Source organism: Echinops telfairi, unplaced genomic scaffold (assembly GCF_000313985.2).
Source record: "Echinops telfairi isolate 266 unplaced genomic scaffold, ASM31398v2 ScPeMD7_7423;HRSCAF=8461, whole genome shotgun sequence".
Classification (NCBI taxonomy): domain Eukaryota; kingdom Metazoa; phylum Chordata; class Mammalia; order Afrosoricida; family Tenrecidae; genus Echinops; species Echinops telfairi.
This window is the reverse complement of record NW_022111323.1, coordinates 4890024-4891027: the sequence shown is the minus strand read 5'-3', so window position 1 is coordinate 4891027 and position 1004 is coordinate 4890024. Positions and strand designations below refer to the sequence as shown.

Genomic DNA, 1004 nt, shown 5'->3' with positions numbered 1-1004 from the left:
ATGGATTGTGATAAGAGTTGTACGAGCCCCCAATAAAAAATAAGTATATAAACATAGATGTAGGATATGTTGAGAAAAATAGCTTTATATTGTAATCTTTTTGTTTAATAAAGGTTTCTATGATTTCATAGCAATACCTTGATAAATATTTTTATTGGAAGATAATTTATATACAATGATATTCAATAATTTGGTCATATTAAGAAGAGTTAGGTAGGAGACCTTGCACAGTGCTGCCAGTGTCCCAGCAGAGAAGCTCAGGTCAGCATCGAGTTTGAATTTAAAATTGGATACAAAACTATTTCAGCAATGCAGACAATGAAGTATGTTGTAGGTGATGGTGCCGCTGGTAAAACATGCCTCCTGTTATCCTGCACAACACATTTCCATCCGGATACGTGCCAACTGTTTTCGACAACTATGCAGTCACAGTTATGATTGGTGGAGAGCCATATACTCTCAGACTTTTTGATACTGCAGGGCAAGAGGATTGTGACAGATTATCGCCACTGAGGTATCCACAAACAGATGTGTTTCTAGTCTGCTTTTCAGTGGTCTCTCCATCCTCATTTGAAAATGTGAAAGAAAAGTACGTACCTGAGATAACACACCACTGTCCAAAGACTCCTTTCTTGCTTGTTGGAACCCAAATTGATCTCAGAGATGACCCCTCTACTACTGAGAAACTTGCCAAGAACAAACAGAAGCCTATCACCCCAGAGACTACCGAAAAGCTGGCCCGTGACCTGAAGGCTGTCAAATATGTGGAGAGTTCTGCACTCACACAGAGAGGTCTGAAGAACGTGTTTGATGAGGCTATCCTAGCTGCCTTTGAGTCTCCAGAAACTCTACCCAAAAGGAAGTGCTGTATATTGCTAAAGTGTTTTCTCCTTCCCCTCCTTGCTGCTGCTTCATGTCCCACTACTATAGAAAGATCGTTTCAAAACAAAGGAATAAAACCATCCTGTTTGAAAGCCTCTGCGTCGTTTTACTCACCACCTTAG

General features: G+C 40.3%; 1 pseudogene; it reads left to right on the top strand.

Moving 5' to 3' along the window:
* The first annotated feature begins 309 nt into the window (after nt 1-309).
* On the top strand, nt 310-1004 carry LOC101660635 (annotated as a pseudogene).